This window comes from Vespa mandarinia, chromosome 1, assembly GCF_050613455.1.
Source record: "Vespa mandarinia isolate Hongniang chromosome 1, ASM5061345v1, whole genome shotgun sequence".
Lineage (NCBI taxonomy): Eukaryota > Metazoa > Arthropoda > Insecta > Hymenoptera > Vespidae > Vespa > Vespa mandarinia.
In genome coordinates, this window is record NC_140810.1 from 9,563,470 (window position 1) to 9,589,903 (window position 26,434).

At 33.4% G+C, this 26,434-nt stretch overlaps 1 pseudogene; it reads left to right on the forward strand.

Moving 5' to 3' along the window:
* The first annotated feature begins 20,076 nt into the window (after positions 1-20,076).
* On the forward strand, positions 20,077-23,370 carry LOC146873291 (large ribosomal subunit protein uL15m-like; annotated as a pseudogene).
* Positions 23,371-26,434: the final 3,064 nt, after the last annotated feature.

The following is a 26,434-nucleotide window of genomic DNA, read 5'->3' on the forward strand; positions in this document are numbered from 1 at the left end:
CCAGAATATTTTTTTTCACGGGCAACCATCATGGAATTTGAATGGAATTTTCTTTATCGAAAGTAAGAAAAGAAGACATCTGAAGAAAATTTATTTGAAAAGAAAATGGTATCCAGTCCCACCTAAAAGTAGGGACCAGCCACACACATACACACGCGCGCGCGTGTATGAATATTTTACTTATTATATTTGTTGTATTTATATTTGTAATTTCCTATTCGTAAGTCTCAATTTATTTCGAGAGTTTCTATATAATTAAAATTATTAAATCTTTGTTTCGCACGCAATAATCCCAAATTTTTATATACATTCTAAGTGAATTTCTGTCTTAACAGTTCGGCCATTTTCAAGCTGCTTATCCTATCCAAGTCCCTTTCTATTGGATGTGCCTGTACGGTGATTGGTGGACAAATCGCCTGAACAATCAGGAAGTCATGTGCATTGACATCCAAAACCTCTAAAACTAGTAAACTTATTTTTCCTCATGACTCTTATAGTTTTGGATTCCACAGTAACTGTGATTAATATGTCAAGTTATTTACCGTATACTAAATAATAGACGGAGATATAAATGTGAATCGACTCTTTAGTGCAAAGTGCATCCAACTAACGAGTCATAGTTTTTTATTCCTAAGTTGTACCTTAAACCTTCTATATAGTTAGAATAAATAAATTAAATTAGATTAATTAATTAAACATATTTCGCATAAAACATTCCCGAATTTTTATATACAATCGAAATGAAGGTCTTCATGTTAGCAGTACAGCCAATCGATGACTGCGTACACGGTATTCGTCGTAAAGTGAAACGAAAGAATCTTGTCTCTTTGGGGTTAGGTGGGTTAAAAACTGTCCTATTTTTTTTTTAGCTTTTTATGCATATATGGGATATATTTTAACCTATCTTGAAAAGTTGAAGTTATTCATAGTCATATAGTGTAATATTTTATTTACTTTTTTTTCGAAAATTCTGTGCAACTTAGGTTTTTATTTTCTTTAAAATCGTGTGCCTTAAAGAGTTAAACCTCTGATTAGTATCAAATAAAATGTGTGTCAAATAAAATGATCCTCCGAGTTGATGAATAATATTTTCAGAACTATTCCACAACTTCTGGTTGAGTTATTGAAATCTTCATCGACTTGTTCCAAAATCACGCCTGTTTCGGCTGTATTTGAGTTGCATATGTAATTCGTGCCAATCAGAATTTGATTCTTATATATTGCTTTTTTTTGGTCCTAATCTATCTATTTTTTGGTCCCTTTGAGATAACATGCAATACTTTCAGAACTATAGAATAACTTCTTAAGGAGTTCTTGCTATTTTTACCGATTCAATCCAAAATAGCGTAAATATGCGAAACGCTGCCAATTTCCCGTTGTAATTTAACGAGATCCTCTAAGGAAGTTATATGTTTATTTCTTGCGTTAAATCGATATTATCTGGTTTCATGGTAATTGGACGACATTTTAACTTATCATGTTTTCTACTGTTGGTCATATATTGTTACATCCCGGTCGATGCGTTCTTCAAAAAAATATATATTTATCTACTACGTGTGATTATAGCTCGATATTGATATGGGCAGAATATCGATTGAATAATGCAAAGCGGATTTGACTCCTTTACCTTTGATTTATCGTAACATTTTTTTCTTCCTTTTGTACTCAGGAATTTGTGCGTCCCAAAACAGATGAAATAACTCCTTCCTGATCTTTAGATACCTTGGAGTACGAAAGTCGGCTGGCAGAAAGTAGAGGGTGGTATTCACAATTTAAATGGAGGAATAGATGTTTGAACGATTTCTCAACTTGTTCTGCGAGTTCTTCTTTTATCACAGGTTTCCTTTCTAAGACGTCTCGAAGAATTCTATTTGGGTAGTACAAAGTTGCGATAATTCGACGTAATTGATACTTTCTAACTGTGCGACAGTATGGAATGAACAAGATACATGTATTATATTGTAATTTAGGAAATGAAAGATGTATGAATTGAAAGAGTATCGTTGAGAAATGTCATTCGTGCGAATGGTCCTTACCGAAGTGAATTTTTTTCAGCGTTTCTAATAAACTACATTTGGTGAGAGTATACTTCAACTATGCAGGCGGTCCTCACCGGACGAAGCAATGATAATCATAACGGTTAATCATTGTGAACCACTAATATCGTACATTTTGTGTGGTCCGTCCTCACCGAAATATATCTAATAGCTTGATTCACAGATCTGCTTAAGTTGACTTTAGGATTATTACAGAATTACGATACATGTTTGTTAGAAAGGTTGCAGTATGAGTTATAGTGCTGTATCTTGAATTGCACAGAAGTTAGGTATAGAATCGCGAATAGTTAATTTAAGAGAATGCAGTGGTTTTTGTTTTAAAACTATCACGATTGAATTAGAAATTATGCGTGTGACTGCTACTCTAACTGCAAATGCTAGAATTCGAACTGACTGATTGACTGACTATCTTATTGTGCAACTGTGTTGCAAATGTAATTGTCTCCATCCGTGACTGTAACTTAGTTGATTCTTCACTGTAACTGACTCGAAGAGAATCGTGCTGCTGCTTATACAATGGTTGTCTCCACGTCGATGTGGAGGTTGACTCTGCTGTGTTGTGTGATATCACGTAGTGACTTTCGTAACTTGTATGTAGATCTCTCACTGGAGCGGTCCATATGCAACATGGAATGTTACATGCGTAGGCGTGGTACACGTGTTTGTGCGTAAGTGACTCGTAGTATAGCGTGGAGTGTCGTATATGTATGGGTGTGGCGTGATATGAGGTTTGGTGTCGGCGATGTTACTTTCTAATAATAATATTAGAAAATTTAGATTCTAAGTATAGTGCCTTAAAGTAGAATTACAATAATATCTTTCTACATTGTTAACATGTAGTAAAGGACAACTTCTTGTATATAGTGGCCATGAGGTGAATGACTATTCCTCTAATAGAGTGTCGGTAGGTCACCTGACATTACTAGAGTTTCCATTTTTTTATCATTTATAGATTGGATTATTTTATCTGAAGATATTTCTTGTATCCTACTGTTGTCATAAAATTTATGTTCATCCAACATGGTACGGAACGCTACATATATACATATTATCTCACAAGGAGCGTCTTACGCGATTTGTACCAATTTTGATCCTTACCTGTTATGCACAGTTATGGCACGAGATTGGTGTGAACAGAATATTGATTGGATAGTACAAATTGAGGTATTATGAATATATAAATAATATTATAAAATATGTATCCCGTGTCCATCCTATACGGAGTCATTTCTTACAAACTAATACTATTATACGTTAACTTCGTGCCCATTATATGGGGAGTTGTCTTTTATTATATATGTACGTAAAAAAGTATTATTGTAATTAAAAAGAACATATATATATATATTTTTCTTTACAATATTGTATGTAAAATATAAGTATAATATGAGGAAATAGCGTCGACGAAACGATTATCTGCCCATAACGCCGACAACACACACCACAGACGTACGTTGTACGTAGAAATTTACGACATTCTACGACATGTAGTACGTACTCATGGGACATACGTGATTTGCAGACTCTTACGAAGCTCTGCGGCAAATTACGTAGGCCTTGTGTACATTTGGAATCCAGATACCGCTTCAGCGAGAGACCCATCCTTTATAACATATTATGAATCACTTATGTCACTACGTGAGATCATCAAAGCGCAGAGTTCAAACGTCACTTAGTAGATGGCGATTCAACGCTACAACCAATCTCTCCACATAGACTAGACTAAGAACGAGTCCTTTATAAGTACCAGCACAACTGGTACAGTGCAGTATCAGTCAAATCAGTGGCCATTATAGATAGTTACAGTCCTACTAACAGTCAGTTATAGTGGCAATTATAGACAGTTATAGACAGTTTATCAACTACAGTTAATTTAGTCGTCAAATCGAATCTAATACACGCCTAGTTTTTAATTCAGTCGCGATAGCCTCAAATCAAGAAGCACTGAGTTCTCTAAAATATGTTATTATTAATATTAAATCTAACTTTGTATTTTAAGATACCTTCATGTAGCTCACTTGTATAGAAATTATTATAGAATTGGCGTACCGGAAAGTTCTGCCCGTTTTTAGAATAAAACAAAATAATAAATTTTTCATACCTTGAATAAACTTTATTGAATAATATAATTGTCATAATTATTTATGACTTCTTGCCGACGTAATGGCAATTTGTATATCCCATTTTTAAAAAATGCCTTATCCTCAGAGGCAAAAAATTGAACCAGTGTTTGTCTGATATCTGCTTCGTTTTTGAATTTTTTGCCCTGTAAAAAATTTTATAAGGACAGAAATAAATGATGAATGGAGGATGCTAGGTCCGAGGAGTATGGTGGATGCAACAGAATTTCCCAGCCTAGCTCTGCGAGTTTCTGACGAGTCCCTAAAGCAGTATGTAGCCTGGCATTATCATGAAGCAGTCTGATGTCCTTCCTATTGAATATCGCCGGTCACTTTTCTTGGAGTGCTGTTTTTAAATTATCCAATTGTTGACAGTACCTCTCCAAATTTAGCTTTTCGTTCGGTTTCAATAGCTCTAAACGTATTGGTCCTCGAATGTCCCACCATATACACAATATTCTCTTACTCAGGCTCAATTTCGGTTTAGAGGTGAAGGTTTTCCGGGTTCACAATATGCCCTTTTCCTTATGATGTTTTCGTAGGTAATCCACTTTTCATCCCCAGTTATCAACCTGTCCAAGAAGGGTTCCATTTTGTTTCGTGCAAGCTGAGATGTGCATTTGATGACTCGATCATTTAAATTCTTCTCACTTAACTCATGTGGCACCCATCTCGAATATTTCCACACCAATATTAGTTTTCGAATATGACCCTAAATGGTTTGTTCAGCTGAATCAAGTCTTTCCACAATCTCCGATGTTGTCAAAAAAGGATTTTGCTCTAATATGATCTTGACAGTATCGTCGTCGATCCAAGATGGTCGTCCAGAGCGTGGCTTATCAGAAAGGTCGAAATCACCTATTTCAAATTTTTAGAATCATCTTCTGCATGTTCTATCAGAAACTGTATTTTCACCAAACACTTTCAATAAATTTCTATACGCTTCTGTAGCATTTTTTCCTTGTTGAAATTCGTACAAAATACAGTGACGTAAATGAATTTTATCAGTAGTCATGGATACACGATCGCGTCTTACTTAATACTAACATGAATCATCTTCGTTTTAGTTCATTTGCTAGATCAGTATGTATACATTCAATAATAAAAAGAAAAAGCTAAATATGCATCAAATGAATATGCGCATACTTGTTGAAACTTGTTGTAACCGGAACGGACAGAACTGTCTGGTACACCTAATATATTATTATTTAATCTAGTATCTTTTTCATGAAAACTTCGTTATACAATAATCCTAATACTATTTACTTATAAGTAAATCTATGAATTCAGCTTATTTTATACGCATCAATGAAGACTGCCCGTACTTAAGTATGTTTATGCGTGTAATTACTTTGTTCAGTGAGGACTGTCCGCACGTTCAAAGTACACCCACATCAACGGTCATTTCAGAGATGTTGCAAAGAAATTCACTTCAGTGAGGAATGACTGTACGAGTGACACTTTCAATATTTTATTTTAATTCAATGCTTTTCACTTAATGTTACGATAAGGTTTTTTTCTATTCCTATGCCAAAGTTACGAAGCGCGGACAGAAAAAATCAACTCCGCCGTATTATCACAGCGTTATACAATCCACAGAAAATTTTTCGCGTCGTCTTAAGAGTGGAGCCTGCGATAGAAAATAAATTAGCAGAACTCGTCGAGAGGCCGTATCGTCTTACTCCTATTACTCTTTTTAAGAAGTGGATACTACCCTTCACTCTTCCACCAGCAGACTCTTGAACTCCACGATATTTACAGATCAGAGAGAAATTATTTTCTTATCGCTTTACAACCGTTCTTTCATTTAAAAGGTTGATGCCGTCCTTCATTTTTCCGCCAACCGATTTTTGTATTCCGCGTTGTCTAGAGATCAGGGAGGAATCTGGAATCTGGATCCAGATTCGAGTGAGTCTGCGAAACGACACCAATTTCCCGTTGCAATTGAAAATTGAAAAAATATGCTTACAACAACGTTATATTCTAGTTACACTTGTTCAAATGGTTTGGTAGGGAACGTTTTCAATAGAATTAGACGTGATTTCAACTTTTAATGTGGTCGATCGCTGGCAGTATATGCGAAAGTCGTAAAGTGAAACAAAAGAATCTGCAAAACTCCGAATCTGTTTCAGTCAAGACTGTATACTTATGTAATTTGACTCGCTTAATTGATTAGTAACATTTTTGGAATAGTAGCACAATCTCTGATAGGGTTATTCTGATCTTTAGCGACAATATCCAGAGTTTCATGGATCTGCGAAAGGCCGCTAGTTTCTTGTTGTAATTCATAGAATATCCTTAGAAGTAAGTAATATTCCTTCGTCAAACCGCATTGATAAAAAACGGTTTTAATAGAATCGGAAGAGCTTTCAACTTTAAAATATTGTATCACCGGTAGCATACGCGAGGCTGGTAAATAGAAATGAAAGAATTTGCAGAACCTCGAATATATTCTGGCCAAGATTTTTTTCATATGTTATACGATCTACCGAATCGAATGGTAACATTTCCAGAAGATTAGCACTATCTCTGACGACATTATACTGATTATGAGCAACTGGATGCAGTAACTTGTGGATTTGCAAACGTCGCAAATTCTTCGTTATAATTCAAAACATATCTTCGCAAGAATGTTCTAGTTTTATTAATTTCGTTAAACGGCGTTAATAGGAAGCCAGTTTCCAAGAAATCGGATAAATTTTCGACATTCCATTTATTAATCGACGGTCGCGTACACGAAAATCGATGTAAAGCGAAACAAAAGAACATTCAAAACCTTGAATTTGTTTTATTCAAAAAATTGTTTTTTATGTATTTCGGTCCTACGAATCGATTGATAATTACTAGAATTGTACCATGACTTTTGTAGGAGTTATTTTAATCATTATCTATTGAATCCAGAATAACTCTTGTCTGCGAATTGACGCCAATTCTTTGGCGCAATACAAATAATATCTTTGCATCAATGTTATATTCTTCTTACTTTCATTAGATCGTGTCAATAGAACCCAGTTTCGACGGAATCAGACGAAATTTCATTTTCTCTTGTTTTGACTGAAGGCAGCGTATGTGAAAATCGTCTTAATGAGAAGTAAAAGAATTCTCAGTATTTCGAATCTGTTTCAACCAAGACTACTTTCTTATGTAATACGGACGCTGAATCGTTTAGTAACATTTCTAGAATCGCAGCACAACTTTTGTCCGAATCATTGCGATTTTTAGCGACTAAATCAAAAATTGCAATGATTTGCGAAATTATATTAGTTTTACTTCGCTATTAAAAAACTAATCTCGCAAGAATGATATGTTCATTTTACTTCGATAAACCACGTCGGTCGAATCCGATTTCGAAGGAATCGGACGAGGTTTCAATTTTTTACATTTTGACCATTTGCCACATGTGCGAAAATGGACGAAGAGCCAAATGAAAGAATTCTTAAAACCTTGAATCAACTTCAATCAAGACTTGTTTCTTATATCATTCGGTCCTCTGAATTGATTGGTAACATTTCCACAACTTGTCGGAGTAATTGTTATTTTTAGCAATAAAATCGCGCAAGTATGCTAAACGACGTTAATTCTTCATAATAATTTAAAGATAAGTAATTTAAAGATTATTCTCACAATAACGTTATATTTATGTTATTTTTGATAAAACTTATCGATAAAATCCGGTTGCCAAGAAATCGGAAGAGGTCTTATCTTTTCACGATTTGACTGTTGGCCGCGTACACGAAAATCGACATGCAGTGAAATGAAAGAATTCTCAAAACTTCGGATTCATTTTAACCAAGATTTATTTCTTATGTAATTCAACCTGCCGAGTAAATTGGTGACATATCCAGGACTGTAATGCAACTTCTCTCGAAGTTATTTTGATCCTTAATTTCTGAATCCAGAATCGTTGCTGTTTGCGAAATGAGGCCAATTTTCCGAAGCATTTCAAATAATATCCTTAAAAGGACGTCATATTCATTTTATTCTCGTAATGCCGCATCGATAGAATCCGCTTTCGGAGGGATCGGACAATATGTTAACGTTTCATGTTTTGCTCAATGACTGCGTACGTAATAATCAACATAAATCAATTTAAAAAAGTTTTCAACATCACGAATCCGTTTCGACCAAGACATGTTTCTTATATAATTCAGTCCGCCGACTTGATTGGTAACATTTTGACATTTGTTACAAGTTATCTCAGATTTATTTCGACCTTTTGTTTCTGAATGCAGAATCGCTCCTGCCTCTAAATTGATTCCAATTTGCCGAAGAAATTCAAATATCTTCGCAAGGACGTCATATCATTGTAATTCTCGTTAAGTTGCATCGATAAAATCCGGTTAGGAGAGATCGTATAATAATAATTCAACGTTTTATCTTTTGCCCAACTATCGCGTTTGCTAGAATCGATGTAATTTGAAACGAAAGAATTTTCAATATCTTGAATCTGTTTCAACATAGACTTGTTATGAGATTCAGTCTGTCGAATTGATTGGTAACATTTCCAGAACTATGACACAACTTTTGTCGGAGTTATTTCGATCTATTTTTGCTGGATGCAGAATCGCTTCTTCTGCGAAATAACACCAATTCACAGAAATAATTCAAGTAATATCCTCGTAAGAATGTTATATTCTTTTTACTATCGTTAAGCTGCATTGATAGAGTCCGGTTTTGGAGAGATCAGTAGTGATTTTAATTTTCATGTTTTGACGAATGTCACGTATATGAGAATTCTCAATAAGTCGAATTTATTTCAACCAATATATGTTTCTTATGTAAACCTGTTCGACGAATCGATTGGTGACATTGCCAGAACGGTGACACAATTGCTGTCGGCGATATTTCGATTCTTAACTGCAAAATCCATAATTATTAATATTTGTGAATTGACGTCAATTCTGCGTTACGATTCAATTAATATCCTCACATAACGTTATGTTCCTCTAATTTTCGATGAACCGCGTCGATAGATTCCGGTTTCGGAGTGATTGGTTGTGATTCAATTTTTTTTTCATGTTTAGACGAAAAACCGCGTTCCCTAGAATTGACGTAAATCATAACGAAAATATTTTCCACCTTAACCAACATTTGTTTTTTAAGTAATTCCTTCTGCCGAATCAATTGGTGACATTTCCAGATCTGTGATACAACTTATGTCGGAGATATTTAAATTCTTACTTGTTGAATCCAGAATCTCTCGTGAACGCTAAGCGAATGTCAATAAACCTTTACAATTCAGTTTATATCCTCGAGAGAATATTATATTCTTATTACATTTGATATGCCGCGGCGTTAGAATCCGGATTCGGAACAATCAAATATTCAAGTTTTCATGAAGAAACAACCGTGGTTTTGAAGAAGGACCGTGTACGCTAGAAACGACGTAAATCGAAACGAAAAGATTTTTAACAAGTCAAATTTTTTTCAACTAAGAATTATTTCTTAAGTAATTCAGTTTGCCGAATCGTTAGATGACATTTACAGAACTGTGGCCTAACAATAGTATTTATTTCTATCTCTAATTGCGGAATCCAGAATCGTTCGTACCTTCTAGTTGACACCAAGTATCCGTTGCAATTCAGTTAATAACCTCGCAAGAACGTTATATTCCTGTTATTATTGTTAATCAATTAAATCAGGTTTCGGAACAATCGGACGTGATTTTAACTTCTCATATTTAGACGAACGACCGCGAATCCTACAATCGACGTAAATCGAAATGAAAGGATTTTTAACAAGTCAAATCTGCTTCAACAAAGACTTTTTTCAGTAATTTTGTCCGCCAAATCGACTATTAACATATCATTAACTATGGCACAATTTCTGTCGGAGTTATTTCGATCTTTAAGTGCTAAATCCAGAATTATTCATACCTACGAAATTACACCAATTATTCGTTGTAATTCAATACATATTCTCGCAAGAACGTTATATTTTTATTACACTTGTTAAACAGCGTTGATGGAATACGGTTTCGGAGCGATAGGACGTGATTTCAACTTTTCATGTTTTGACAACGGCCGCTTACGCATTAATCGATTTAAAACGAAATGAAAGGGTATAATAAACCTTAAATCTGTTTGAACCAAAAATTTTTTTTTATGTGATTCAGTCTACCAATCGATTAGTAACATTTCCAGAACTGTGACATAATTTATGTCAGAGTTATTTTGAATCTTACCTATTTGAGTCCAGAATGGAACGTTTTCTGGACATTGCATTAATTCTTCGTTGCAGTGTGAATAATATCCTCGCAAGCACGTCATATTTTTATTACTCACATCATGCCGTGCCGATAGAATCCAATTTTGGAGGAGTTGGACTAGATTTCAACTTTTCATGTTGGCCGCATACGTGTAAATAGACGTAAAACGACACGAAGGATATAAAAAAAACCTTGAATCATTTACATGCAAAACATTTTTCTAATATAATTCTGATTGATTCGTACTATTTCCAGAACTGTGGCACAACTTCTATTGGAGTTATTTCGAATCTTACCTATTTGAGTTAAAAATGAAACGTTTCTCCGATACATCGCCAATTTTCTTTTACAATATGAATAATATCCTCGCAATCACTAGTTATCTTACTCTCTTTAATACGCGTCGATAGAATCCGGTCTCGGAGAAATCGGATGAGATTTCGACTTTTCATATTTTGACGACGGTCGTTTACGCGTTAATCGACGTAAAATAAAACGAAAGAATATAATAAACCGTTTCAACCAAAAATTCTTTTTTATATAATTCAGTCTACCAATCGATTGATAATATTACCAGCAGCATGTCACAACTTCTATCGGACTTATTTCGTATCTTACTTATCTGAATTGCACGTTTTTCCAAATTACACCGATTCTCTGTTGCAGTTAAAATAGTATTTTCGCAAATAGATTTCATTCCAGTTACTCTCGTTAAGACGTTTTCAGTCCAGTTACTCTCGTGAACCCGGAACCGGACGAGATTTCAACTTTTCATGTTTTATCGACGGCCGGTTACGCGAGAAACGAAGTAAATCAAAACGAATGGATATAAAAAATTTCGAATCTGTTTCAACCAAGACATGCTTCTTATGTAATTTAGTCAGCTCATTCAATTGGTGACATCTTCAGAATTGTGGCACAACATCTGTTAGATATATTTCGATTCTTATCTATCTGAATCCAGAATCGAACGTTTCTTCGACATTACGTCAATATTTTGCATAATTCTAATGGTATCTATGCAAGCACCTTATAATCTTGTTAATCTCATAAAGCCATATCGATTGAATCTGATTTCGGAGGAATCGGAAGAGATTTCAATTTTTCATGTTTTGACAACCGACCCTTATGCGAGAATCGACGTAAAATTAAACGAAAGGATATAAAAAACTTCGAATCCTTTTCGATATAGCCATGTTTCTTATGTAATTCAGTTGCATTGTAAATAGTATCTTCGTAAGCACTCTACTTACTCTTGCTAAGTCGCGTCGATAGAATCCGGTTTCGGAGAAATCAGCTGAGATTTCAACCTTTCATGTTTTCAACTTTTCATGTTTTAACGACCTCTTTCGCCTGAACGAACGTAACACGTACCGAAAGTATATCAGTTTTTCGAAATGCTGCCAAACTGAAAGTCACGATACTGGTATCTGTGCTCAATCCGCTTTGAATGTATTTCTCAATGATCTTCTAATTAAGAAGTGGGCAGTAGTAATCGTCAAGATCAATGGAAATAGGAGCAAGAGGGCGTGAATTCAGGATAGCTTCAACTTCTTTGTGTATGTGTGGAATGCCTCGTAAGTCAAAAGGGTTTCGCCGATCATACGTACAAAGTGCCGCTTGAATGACTTAACAGCGCCTTTCCAAAGACTCCGAAAGTGTGATCTTGAAGGAATGAAGTGCCATCACATGCTCTGTTCGCCAATCGACTCCTGGCCTTCGATATTCCTTCAATTGCTTAGATTGGCAAAGATTTCTCTTTATGTCATTCATAACAATGCTCATTGCTTGATCTAATTCCTGGATGGTTAGTACTCCGCTCAGTCGTGGTTTGCCATTTTGTTTGCTCTTAATGTATAAAGCAAAAACAGTATGACACTGTCCGCTTTAATTTCGTGATTGATGAAAATTTTCTTAATATAGAACATCTTTCGATCGATACGCCGAGCGTTATTAAAGGCTTTTTGGTTTACTCACGATACGGGCTATTCAGGGTCATGTAGTCAAGCAGCTCCGTTATATCATAGGGCATTGATTTTGATTTTCGAGAGGGATAATCCGCGAGATATGAAATCTGCCGGATCCAAAGAGCCTTTTATGCCTCTAATTTCTGCGACTCGGTTTGGCACGAAAGTTTTGAGCAAGTGAGGAGATCACCTGTCAATCCAGGTTTGACAGGTGGTCGAGTCCGACCAGAAGATCGTTTTACCAGTATACCTTATGGTATATATACCATATTTGCAATTTCGCCCATAAAAGGAATATTTGTACACCTCCGTCCGCCGTCCGTTAAGAACGGATTTAAATGCACACGTCGTATACTCTTCCGCTCGCATCGCAAAATCCATGGAGCTGAAGATTCGTGTAGTCGGCCATGGTTCTCCGTGGAATGCGTAGCTCATTCAATAGAGATATCTAATCCCAATACGCGATCTATGTCGTGTAGATTTCGATAGGACCCGAGTTGTTTCATTCAATACCATTCAGCCACAGTTATTGCATTAATATCTTGGCCATAACGATGACTGGATCAAGAAAATCGAGCGAGTCAAATAGCTTTGCGATGCGTGAAAGGATGGTACACTTTGTTACGCATTCTTTTAGATTGTTGTCTACTGAATAGTAAATGTAAATTAGTAGAAATATTAAATATGTAAAAATTCTCCATCCACGAGCATTTTGTGAAGCTTGGCTACATAAACCGTTTTGATGTTTGGGTTCCCCACGATTTAACGGAGAAAAATCTGATGGATCACATTTCCATTTCTGATTCGCTCTATAAACACAACGAGGAGACACCATTTTTGAAACAAGTAGTGATCGGAGATGAAAAAAGGACCATTTATAATAATGTTGAGTGAAAAAGATCTTGGAGAAAGCGGAATAAACCACTTTTAGCCATCCCAAAAGCTGGTTTTCATCCAAAGAAGGTCATGCTCTGTGTCTGGTGGGATTGGAAAGGGATCTTGTATTATGAGATTTTACCAAACAACGAGACGATAAATTCAGAGAAGTATTGTTCTCAATTAGACGAATTAAAGACAGTAATTGAACAAAAATGTCAAGAAATAGCAAATCGGAAGTCGTGTTTCATCAGGACAATGAAACGTCCACTATATTCACCAGATCTCGCGTCCTCTGATTTCTACCTATTTCGATCATTACAAAATTCCCTTAATGAAAAAAACTTCAACTCTTTGGTCAAGATAAAAAATCACGTAGAAAAGTTCTTCGCTGAAAAATCTGAAAGATTCTAGAAGGATGAAATTTTCAAGTTGCCTGAAAGATGGAGAAAGTTTGTAGAACAGAATGGCACTTGTATAATTTAATATACTAAATATATATAATTTAGTATACTAAAATTTAAATCTGCGTTTCAATTTTCCTTCAAAGTCGGCACGAACTTTGCGGATAACCTAATAGAAATCGCGCTTAATAATATCGGCGGCTTCGGGACAGATTACATTTTCGTCGACAGCCAATTGTTGTAACGCTCGGATTACCAAGAATAACGCCGATGAGGTTCCGTATGTTACAGTGTTTAATTCGAAAGTTCTAATGTGTGCTGAAAGATTCTTACATCTAGTATCTTATGATACTTGCGATCATCTTGTTGCAAGATGATCTGTTTATACATTTTGGCCACGGTTAAATATGTACGCGCGCATGTGGAACTGAATTAATACAGAAAAGAGGTCGTTCTGAATGATCGGACTTACGGGATAGCCATAGGGCTATCATTGATATGTTCCCTATGGCGGTATGGACTGAAGCAACAAATCATGAGTTTCGTCGTAAGGTTGGACTGCTTTGTTACACCATGATATGGTAGATAATAACCCTCATCCTTATTGGTTTGTGAGGCTTCGGATATGTGTCCTAAATCGCGATATTCCTTCATGAAAGTATTGTTCTCGCAGAGCTGTTTTTTCTACAGGCGCGTTCCAAGAAAATGAAACTTTTGAGCGCAAGAGTGTATGAATTCTCTAAATATGGTTTATCATTCTTGAATGGCAGGCTGAAAATGTAACGCCTCGTCTTGTAATTTGATGGTCTGTGGAATTGACAATTTGCTGCAACGTTGACAACACCAAGCACTCCTTTTTTACTCCTCAAAGAATCTAGTTCTCAATGATTTAAGCTGTATCTTTACTGACTCGCGAATCGCCTTATTATCATTGTGAATTCTGCTGACCGAAATGACAACGAGTTTACATGGAAGATTTAATTGGTTGGCCATCTTCTCACATAAAGTGTGATCTGGTATCCAATAAGATTATCCTAACAATTGTGGGTAAGCTTTCCATTCCTAAGCTGTACTACAGTCGTGAATAACAGTTCATAATAATGCGCGGACGCAGGAAGACTCGTACAAGATGCTATAGGGATTCTAGTTGCGGCTTCGTCATGGAGCAACGTGTGATGTGGGAACTTATATCGCTGGCAAGACCAAACTTATATTTACCCGCGTCGTGATTCGCGTAAAGGCAATTTTGGCAAAGTTTTACCTTTTCGACGATCTCGCGATGTTGCTCGATTGTTATTTTGATCAACTCGGCGCACCGGTATGCAGGATGAGTTGACCTGCAAATGGTGCAAACTACGTTTACGGACATGGAGGCTTGTTGAGGTTATGCGCGAGTTTCGCGCTCATTTCTGCGATGTTGATAGCTCGAGTGCGTTTTTCAAAGAGCGGAATAGTCTATGCTTTTGACACTTATTGAACGTCGGAAAATTTTTTGTAACCGTAGTGACCTATTTTTATACGTTAACCGGTGGTGAGCTTAAGTGCGTCTGTAGGAATGAGTTTCTCTTTTCATGTAAGAATTTAAAGAATTAATCCTTAGTGGAATTAATCGGGCATCATCACACTATTTTGCATGTGTGTTTGTGTCAATACGCAAAGTTAAGAGATAAATAAGTAGCGTATCATAAAACGCTTATTCTAATGACCTGATCTAGAATTCGTTTTTGCAGTGTTTACGAAGTGAGCTACCTCAGAGTATGAAGCTCTGTATTTTTGGCAAGTAGCAAATCGTCTTTAAATGCTTCTCTACTATTAGGTATGTCAAATTGTAATACTCATCCAACATTGACCAAGTGAGAGCATAATTGAACGCGGTAATGTCTGTAGATAAGGTGAGTAACGCGGCTTCGTCCTGTATGCCATTTTAGGTAGTTTAATTGTCTACGGTCTTCTAGAGTTTGATTGTCTTGAATGGACGATTTGAATTGATTTGTGAAAAAAGACCAATCTTCGTGTTGACCACTGAAGGTAGGCAGTGTAATCTGCAGTAGTTTGATTACCGTTTAAATTAATGGGTGATACTCACGTTGTAGATTCTGTTTCCGATTGAACACATGTTGCCGTCTGCGGTTTCGCTTGTTTTATTAATCTTTGCGCAATTGACAGTGTCTGGTGCCTGTAAGCTTTGTCACTGCAACTTCCGACGGTTCGTTGATTCCCTGGTATTTTGGGGATGTATTGGGTAGTATGGGATGCGCTATACCGTGGTTCGGCTGCTTTGTTCCCTTAAGAGATGATTGGCTTCTTCTTAAGCTATTTACAGGATCAGTATCGCCAGAATCCGGCTCGAAGAACTAAAATTATGTTGCGTTGTGGGTGAGCAACTACGAAAGCGTTTCCAAATACGCTTACGGACCAGCAATGATAGTCGATTTGCACGGGGAAACTTCCCTCGTCTCTTCCTAATAGTTAGAGTTAAAGATCCACTGTTTATACTGTATAAGGGCGGCATAAGGCTAGGATTCTGTTGAAGGCTATCAGGAAAGTACCGGTCGCCATATTTCCACAAATTAATAAGAGAACGCAAATTCTTTCAAAGAATCCCGTGTAGTTCAATCAAACGAGATTTTTTCATATTTTGATGGCGTCGCTTAAGCGAGAATCAACGTAAAACTTGACGAGAGTATATGAAATACTTCAAATTCGTTTCAATCATGATTTGTTTCTTTTATAATTGAGTTCGCCCTATCGATTGATAATATTTACAGAACCGTAGCATAACTTCTAATGAAGTTATTTCGATTTTTATCTATTTGAGACAAAAATCGAAATTTTCTCGGACATTTGGCAAATTCTTTATTGCAGGTCGAATAGTATTTTTGCATGCATATTATATTCTTGTTGATCTGATTAAGTAACGTTGATAGAATCGGTTTTCGGAGGAATCTGACGAGATTTCAATTTTTCATGCTTTGACGACGACCATTTAAGCGAGAATCAACGTAAAATTTAAAAAAGCTTATGAAATACCTTAAATTTGTTTCAACCAAGACTCGTTTCTTATCTAGTTGAATTCGTCCTATCGATTCGTAACATTTCTACAACTATTGCACAACTTTTGAAGCAGTTATTTCCATTGTTACTTATCTGATCTATACAGACAATCATTCGTCCAACCATACAACTATCCATCAATTCATTCTTCAATCCGACAAACAATCTATCGATTAATTTAATCATGGATGCATTCATGGATACATTCATCCTTCCAATTATCCATCCATCCATTCATCCTTCCAATTATCCATCCATCCTTCCAGTTATCCATTCATCTATCGATTCTTCAATCGTTCCATCCATTCATTTTTTATCCATCTATCGATTCTTCCATCAATCCAATCATCCATCTATCCATCAATACATTCATCCTCCATCCATCTATCCATAAAATTAACTATCTATTCATTCAATCGTATATACATCTAATCATCCAACTTTCAAAACATTCATCGTTCCATCCATCCATTAATCCAACCTTTTGTTGATTTATCTATTAAACCAACTATCCATCCATCCATCCATCTAACCATCCATACATTCAACTATCTACCCATCCATCCAACCATCTTTCCATTCTTAGATCTAACCATTCGTCGATCGATCCATACATCGAACCATCCACCTATTCTTCCATTCATCGACACATCCATTCATCATTCACTGCATTCATCCAATCATTCATCCATCTTTTTATCCAACCATAAAACCATCCATCCATCGCTTCATAGATTTATCGATCCATCCATTTATCGATTTATCCATGCAACCAGCCATCTCTCAATCCATCCATCCATACATCCTACCATCCAACAATCCATCGAGTATTTCATTCATTCCAACATCCATCCATCTATACATTGGTCCATCCATCCTTCGATACATTTATTCCTATTTCTTTTCATCCATCGTTACAGCGATCTATCCATTAATTCATGAATTCATTCTTCTGTTCATATACCGATTTATCCATTTATCCATCGATTAATCCATCCATCCTTCCATTTATACATTATATGATCCTACAATTCATCGATCCATCCATCCATCGATCTATTAATTTATCTATCCATTAAAGCATCCATCTGTAGATTTATCTATCCATCGATCCATTGATCAATCTATCCATCGACCCATCCATCGCTAATCTATATCTCCATCGATCAATCCATTGGTAATTTATCTTTTCATCGAATCAAGTACAAATACAACTATTTATTCATCTATCGAAGGATCCATTCACTCATCGATTTATCCTTCATCCGACAATTTCCATCAATCGTTCCATCCATCCATCATCCTTTCATTCATTGATCGATCAACCCATCGAATAAACTATTCATCCATTTATCCATTCATCCATACATTCTTTCATCCGTCTATCCATCGATGGATCCTATCGTACCATCTATCCATCCATCGATTCACCCATCGATAAATCCATTCATTCATCTATTCATCAATCCATCCTTTCATGTATCCATTCATACATTCTTCTACTTATTCATCTATTGAATCATCCATTCATTCATCTGATCATTTATTGATCATTTCATCCACCGATCCTACCATTCTCCATCGATCCATACATCAATTCAACTTTTCATCCATCGATACATCGATCGATCCATCCATCCATCCATCCATCTATCTATCCATCCATTGATCTATCTATCCATCAATATATAGATCAATTTGTTCTTCGATACATCCGTCGATCTATCACCGGTACAAACATCTAACTATCTATCGATCTACCCATCTATTTATCGATCTTTCCATCTATCCATCCATCCATCAAACCATCCATTGTTCTATCCATTTATCCATATATCGATCCATCCAATGATAAATCCATCGAATCATCCACTTATCTATCCAACCATCCATAGTCCCATCCATCCATCCGTTTATCCATAGATCTATCTTTCTATCCATTCATCCATTTATCCATGTATCGTTCTATCCATCGATCTATCGATCAATCCATCTATCCATCCATCGATTCATCAAATCATCGATCCATTATTTCATCGATCCAGTTTTAAAGATTTTAACTATGAATTTTCTCAATGAATAATTCTATGTACAGTAGAGAGAGAGAGAGTGAGCGAGAATGGGAGGGTGAAAGAAATCAAACTTCTTTAGCTATTTCAGTTATTACATTAAAAATTACAGTGTTTTTAATCTCATATTATTCTTTTGAACGTGTCTATCCTCTCACACTATCTTATTTCGTGTGGTAAGGCGTTATACAGTTTTATTCCTTAGTAAAACAATCTCTCTTACACACTCCTTGTTTGACAAAATTGTATTACAATATCTCTGGTTTGTTATGTTTATCTTCTGTTTTCATTACCTACTATTTCAAACCCTTTACTTAATTGTCTAGTTAGTAAATTCCTTATAACTTTAAAAATAAATATACTCACATTATATTATAGCTTCTGTCTAATAGACATAAATAGCAATGCTTGCAGTATATGTTCCACATTAGTGTACCTATTGCATCGCAATACAACTCGCCTGATTATGCCCTACTTGCAACTTGTCGAGCTATGTCTCTCCCATATCTAGTAACAATGTTGCACAATACTTAAAATGCAGTGCTATATTCTTTGTATATATAATATATCTAGTATATATATAATTTATAATAAAAATAGCAGATATATAATTTATATTTTATAAATATAATTTATTATTCTAATTACAAAATTTATTTTCTTACCTATTTTTTTAACATATAATTATAATGATCTTTAAATCTGAGATTATCTTCTATAAGTTCTCCTAAGTATTTTATTATCTTTACACGTTCTATCTTAATTCCATTTAAGCATTTCAATACAGTGTTTCTTTTTAACTCTTTTTTTACGCTCCTAGCTACCACATTTTTCGCCTTTTTTGCATTCATTTTCAATTTATTCATATTCATCCATTCTTTTACTATATTAAATGTCTTATTTATTTCAAACTTTAATTGCGCATTAATTTCTCCAGTGACATAAATTAATGTATCATCTGTAAACATTTTTATTTTGCATCCTCTGGGACATATTTCAATTATATCATTTATGTATATAATAAATAATAAGAATCCCAATATCCAGTACTTTAGATTCTTGTGGTCCAATACTCAATGTTAATTAATTGTAACCACCTTTAATCGTTGAAACGAATCTGCTGTATTCCATATTTAGATATGATCTAAACCATTCTAAAACAGTCCCTCTAATTCCATATTCATACAGTTTTTCTATTAGCCTTTTTCTATCTACTATTTCAAATGCTCGTTTAAGATCCATAAAGATTACTCCCTCTATTTTTCCCTCGCTAACTAATAATTTCCATTCGACAACAACAGTTTAAATTACCGTTTCACACAAGTACTGTTTTTTAAAGCCTGATTGGTTTTTCTTTATAACTAAGTTTCATATACTTTTCTATTTGCTTTTTCATCATTAATTCTTGCACTTTTAGCATATGATTCAAATTTTGCTCAGAGAAATACAGTCATTGGTATATATTGGTATATATAATTTAAGAATAAATTATTTTAAAGAAATGTTCTGAGAATCTATAAAGTAAAATATTTAATTTTATTAAATAAAAGCATAATATTGTGTATGTTTATATGCAAGTTATATTTTCATACTTTTTAAAATATTTTTTCTAACCTTATTGTTAAACCCTAGTTGTACACACCACAAAATAGTTTCTAATTGTGCACTTAGGATATACTATACCCCAGGCTTTTTGAACAGCTGTCAATTATACAAAATGAATAATTTTTACACCAAAAAAATTCTATATATTATTTAATGCATTGGAAATAATAATTAGTAGGTTTGGAAATGCATTTCCAATTTTAATTGAATCATTCAATGTGCAAAAATTGACTTTTTTTGTTAAAAACCGAATATCTTTTTTAATTTTCAATATTTCGAAAAAATCTAGTAGTATAATCATCTTGAGACGAGTTTCTTTCAGAAAAAAATATTGAAATGATAGATAAAAAAGTATAGTTATTTTGAAGTACAGATGTAGCTTATTTTGTGAAGGAAAAAGTACACAATTATTCCATCAATTTCTATTATTTTCTGTTTTTTATAAAAGTACAAAATATAATAAAAATATAACTAAATATTTACTCATGACCGAAACACTGAACGTATAAGTCAACGCGGTACTTATCATAAATTGGACGTCTATATGAGGAAAATCCAATTTTAGTTTTTCTATTTTTCAAACGTAAACAAATCATATATAGGCGTTGCTTTTTATATATTATAACTTCAGATAATTTATCTACATCTTGCTCAGCATCAAGTCTGATTATGCTCTTAATTTTAAATCATTTCGAAGGAATGATATATTGAAATGCACTAGAATAGTTCTTACTTATAGAGTTCTTTACAAAGATACTTATAGAGTTCTTTCAGATAAGATCGCGGTTTTTTATCCAGCATTTTTAAATTTCTATAATATTCTGGCATTTATACCAGCCATATCCAACATCCCAAAAAAAATTTTTATAGGCCACCGATTAGTTTTTCTATTAACAGTGAATAAATAATATAACTGATCGAAAGAGACGACTCCTCCTTTATTTTCATTATAGTACTGTATAATAATTGGTTTTCCATTCTAATTGATAGCATTTGATTTTGAGTATAAACAAGATATGATTAGAAAATAATTTTTACTATACTTGTATATAAAATCACATTATTTAAAACATGAATAGATTAAAAATTTTCAATAATAAAGAATCAAAAATTAATACAAAAATAACTTCCTGTGCACACGGAATGTGGCACACGCCAGATTTTACAAACTTCAACTTTACTCGATCACAACTCAGCAACTGACAAAACGCCGATTATTCTGACAGTTAGCATATAAAGATACATATCTCAACTATAGATAAATGGTGATACAAATCCTACTTACAAACATTTACTTGTTTTAAATTGAGCTCAAAGTTGGTCTGGGATGTCTTACACTCCATGTGCACAACTAGGATTAAACTTTGCACTTATATACTGCATCTATTAACAATATCTATTCTTTTCATATTATACACAGAAATCCTGTAATATATGCATACATATATATACATTTACATTAAATATATGCTAATCAGTACAAAATGAAGAGGGTAGCTCCACCATAAGGAATATACAAACATATATTTAGGCATGTAAAATGTAGTGCTGATAGTGTATTTTTCAAAGTGAATAATACACTCTGAGTAATAATTGTTACGAAGAAAACAATTTTTTAAATCGAAAATAACAAAAAATTATAGAGATTTAGCATTATCCATGTTAAGAAGTTTATCTTGAGTAGTATTGTTAAATTTTCGACCTAATTCTGATCCAAAAAGGGTGTAAGAAAATTTTTTTTAATTCAGTATTTATGCATGTATTAGATCCATTAAATATATAGTTAAATCAAATTAAGATTTTTACGATTCTGGATATTGTTGTGTTATTATTGAAATTATATATATGTTGAAAATTAATTAGAAACATATATAACCTTTAATTGTTATATTTTATTAATTTTGGAAAACATTCATTAAAAATAGTTTTATATGTAATTAATAGAATTGAAAGATAGTTTCATTTTTATGTTATAATTAGTCACGAAGAAGTAGAGGTCGACACGAAGAGGATAAGCATGACGCAGAAAATAAAAATTCTAATCAAAGACAAAATTATATGATTTATAAACCGTATTATAAAGGACATCAGTAAGTATAACATTTCTTATTATAGGAATATTTTAGATTATTTTTATTCTGATTATATATTTGTAGCAGTTTGTATCATGCGTTTGTCCATTGCAGATTAAAAAGGCAGTATCCATCACTTTCTTGACATCAGCTAGAAATGTTTATAGGTACGAATAGCATAGATACAAGTAAACGAATTGGTCTTGCAATTATAAATAAAGAATTTATAACTTTCATATTAATTGGAAACATGCTAAATTTCATTTAACAGATTAGCCAATTAAACTTGTATTTAAGGTATTTAAGGTATTTAAGGTAGAATTATTATCATTGGATATTCAAAATCATCTTTTAAGGCTGCAGATTTATTCAAAGCAAAAATCAATATAGAAGTACATTGGACAAGTGAACCTATAATTGCTGCAATTGAAAGAAATGTTATTACTATAGCTTATTATGCTTAAAATAATACTAAACAATGTCTTCGAAGAGGTATGTTTATTTTTGATTATTTAATCATGTTTTGGCTATATAGGTAATATAAAAATCAAACAAATATTTTTATATTTATATTATTTTATAAATAATATAATTTATTTTATTAACAATATGTTTACTAATGAAATATTTGTGTGATTTATATATCTATATATCTATAATATCCCGCAGATTATTACCACCTGCAGATTGTTTAGAATATTATTCAAATGCTGCGTCAAGAGAATATTTGGCAGACCCTAAAAAAAATTCTTTAGAACGTTTAATATTATCTTAAACATATAGTTGTATACTCCCAAAACTGATTAAGAAATATTAACAGAGTATAAAAATTTACGACAGTTATTTCATGACCTTGAAACACGTTGGTTATAAGTCTTGTAGATAAAACAATTTTCAAACCAAAGGTAGAACATTAGAAAGAATGTTATGCTAGTTAAAATATTGTATACTTAATGAATATAAAAATATGTTTAACCTTATATTAAATCATTTAAAATATATATTAATAAAATAAAAATATATTTCATCATGGAATACTTTATCAAATTATTTTAATGCTAATTTTTGCCACAGTTTATCTTTTTTTATAACATTTATGATCAAATCATGAAAAACATATCACAATCTGTTTGCTAATGCAGAATCTATTGCAAAATTTTAGGGATCACAAAGATAACAATTATTAATATAAAGTCTTGTTGCTCCTTCTAATTCAAGTTGATGAATTCAAGTTGAATTCAAGTTGAATTCAAGTACCTTCTAATTCAAGGTGCAGTTGCATAAAAACAACTCAAAAATTTTCCCACAGGTTATATAACTAAACAGCTGAGACTTTATCTTTTTTACACTGCCTACATATATGCTTCTCAATCCTCAAGAAATTTATTTGTCCTTATAAATTTCTGCCTTATCGTCTTGATCACCATAAAAGTTGCCAACAGCAGCAGTGTCACACGGTAGAGAAAGAGAGAAGGTAAGAGTGAGAAGGAGAAAGAGGGAAGGAGAAAGAGGGAAGAAAGAGAGGGGGAAGGAGAGAGAGAGGGAAGAAGAGGAGAGGGGGGAAAAGGAGAGAGAGGGAGGGAAAGAGAGAGAGAAAGAGGGAGAGAATGCTTTAGGAAAATCAAATTATCCTGTTCCATCTCGTTAGGTCTCTCTCTTTCTCTTTCTCTCTTTCTCTCTCTCTCTCTCTCTCTCTCTTTCTCTTTGTCTTTCTCTCCCTCTCTTATCAAAAGGGATACTTTATTATAAAGGAATGTTATTTCCTATTCCTTCAGGGCAAATTGTATCTCTATATAAGAACTAAAATGATAGCATTTTTGACGTTTAAAGTTGTCGGTCGTTAGCTTGGATTAATTCACTTTCGTTTATCATTCGTTCGTATACAAATGTTGAACAAAAATTTAATCGAAAAAAAAAAGAGATAAAATTTATTTTTAATAGAGAGTGAAATAAGACGAATAAAAAGGAAAACAAAAAAAAAGAGATAATAAAAAAAAATAAACAATATTGAATGGAAAAATTTTTACTAGTATCATTAACTTTGATGATATTTCTCTTATTTATTTTTGAAAACTCTGTCGGTAACAAAGTTTTTTTGTTAAATTAACAAGAATATATATTATGTAATATATTATGTATATACACACACACACACACACACGTTAGTCAAGAAGAAGTCAAGAATGCACATATAATAAATACATATATTATATAATGTATATATAGTGTAGGAGTATATGTATGTAAAATATATAACGTATATACATTACTTTTGTAAATATATTACTTTATAGTATATATAGGTAGATCTATATATAGTTTTATTAAACAATGAAATAGAATTTATATGTGTATGTATTTAATTATTAATATAATATGATAATGTACAATTAATTCTCTATATATAGTTTTATTAAACAATGAAATAGAATTTATATGTGTATGTATTTAATTATTAATATAATATGATAATGTACAATTAATTCTACTAATATATAATATTAATTAACAACATTATAACGATATGAAAAAAACATAGATTGTGAGCGTTTCTATTCATTGATAGACGAGATTAACAAAGAAATAAAACAATAGATATTTATTATGGAAAATAACAAAAGAATAATAATATAATACATATACAGAACATTAGTCTTTTCGAACGCGAAAATACTACGACTCTTCTTTAGCAAGAAATTACTAACTCACTCGCTTATTTTATTCAGATTCTCACACACTCTTTGCCGCTTTTTATCACTATCTTTCTCCCAATATCTCAGCTCCACTTTTCTTTCCATAAATATACTCACTTCGCAAAAGACAAATTAGTATACCAATTTGTCTCATACACACACGTACACAACTAATTAATCCTATAAACTTCCATTTCTTCAATTCAATTTCTGCCGTTTAACTGTCGATCGGTTTATTTTATACTTACACACACACACACGACTAGCAAGCTTTGGAAGCTTCCAATTACAATATACATATATAATATATAATATTTCATTAATATTTATACAGAAAGAGAGAGAGAGAGAGAAAGAGAGAGAAATGCTGAGAATACATTCGATAAGAATTTCTCGTTCAATGTATTTTTACAAGTAGTATTGTAAGGGATAAACGATACCGGCTTTCGAAATCTTTTTTTTTATTTATAGCGATCGCGAATCCTAAAAAAAAAATATATATATATAGCTAATGATTGGCAACTAAGTGATTGCGGACTTTAAATAAGTAGGAAAATGCAAAATTTTTGCTTAAATATATAACTTTATTCAATTATGTATTGTCCGTTTTTGTGATGACATTTTGCCATCTTTCAGGCAGTGTCATAATTCCATGTTCATAAAACTTCTGATTTTTGCCAGCAATAAACTGAATTAAATGTTACACCACCAGCGTCATTAAAAATTTTACCGTTTAAGGAGTTCTGCATGGAACGAAATAAATGGTAATTTGAAGGCGCAAGGTCAGGGCTATATGATGGATGTGACAACACATCCCAAGTTCCAATAATTTTTAGCGAGTGTTAAAAATAATTTTTAAAGATGTGTGGGGTTTTGCATTATCATGCTGGAAAACAACACCCTTACGATTTGTCAATTCCGGCCGCTTTTCTTGAATTGCATCGCTCAGTTTGGCGAGTTATTGAACGTTTGAATTAATCGTTTGGTTTTTTGGTAAAAGTTCAAAATGCAGAATTCCTTTATAATCTCACGAAACTGACAGCATAATCTTTTTTTAGTGAATTTCAGCTTTTGGTATCATCTGGGCTGGTTTATCTTGCATCACTTATGATCTTTTCTGATTAACGTTATTATAAACTATCTACTTTTCGTCGCCAGTTATCAGTCGTTACAGAAATGAATTAATTTCATTGTGTTTCAGAAGCAAATCGCAAATGCTAATGCGTTGCATCAAATGAATTTCCTTAAGCTAATGATCCATAAATTGAGTTTCTTGACATAGCCAAGTTGTTTTAATTTTTTTTGAATG